Below are 966 nucleotides of genomic sequence, written 5' to 3'. Positions count from 1 at the left end.
TGGTTTTTTTTTTTTTTTTTTAAATGTGTTTCAAACTACCTTTTGTGAGCTGTGGTTACAATTTCATTTCAGTTTTCAAAAACTCTGCAGTGGTATTGGAGCCCTGGTGGCACAATGTTTAAGTTAAAGTGTTTGGCTACTAACCAACAGGTCAGTGGTTTGAAACCACCCAGTGGCTCCGTTGGAGAAAGGTGTGGCAGTCTGCTTCTGTAAAGATTTACAGCTTGGAAACTCTCTTGAGCCAGTACTATAATGGGTAGGTAGACTTAACACCATGGCAGTGGGGTTTTGGACAATGCTATTCTGAACTGTCTCATGTGGGCACCACCTAGTGGCTAGTCAGGGACCTGGATGGAGGTAAATTCAGTTAATAGTGATCTTAGATGATGATTAGGGTCCCATCCACCCACGCACAGATCAGGGCTGAGCCCTGGTGTTTAAGAAACAATTTTAGGGGGTCACCTTCCCAAGCCCCTCCCTCTCCGTGATCTTTCTTGTACTATGTGTACTAATTTCCTGGGGCTCCCCTTTTTCGTTCTCTGGCCCTGTGTCTGGAAGCAAGTGGCACGTGGGCCAGAGGCTCAAAATGGTAAACTCACCACCAGTTTAGTGCTTCATATGTTAATTGCCTTCCTCAGTTCACCTGCCACTATTTACATTTCAAAGTCCTGAAATAGCTGCTCCAGCATCCTGGCCAGGTTTTACAGACCCATTTAGTGGGGGGGTGCCTGGGAGGAAGACACACACTTTACCATACCCCCAACCCAGCATGTCTGCAACCATATTCATGAGTGACGTTGCCTGTAATTTTCCTTTCTCTTAGGATTTTGTTAGGTTTTGTATCAAGATGGTGCTAATCCCATACAATTTGTCAAGGAGTGTATCCTCTGCTTCTATTCTCTGGGACAACTTTTAAAGACAAGAATTTCCACTAATGAAGCCCAATTAAGTTTTTTTTTTTTTTTT

This window comes from Orycteropus afer, unplaced genomic scaffold (genome assembly GCF_000298275.1).
Source record: "Orycteropus afer afer isolate SDZICR_OR568_19922 unplaced genomic scaffold, OryAfe1.0 scaffold00174, whole genome shotgun sequence".
In the NCBI taxonomy this organism is placed as follows: domain Eukaryota; kingdom Metazoa; phylum Chordata; class Mammalia; order Tubulidentata; family Orycteropodidae; genus Orycteropus; species Orycteropus afer.
This window is presented reverse-complemented; position numbering follows the sequence as displayed.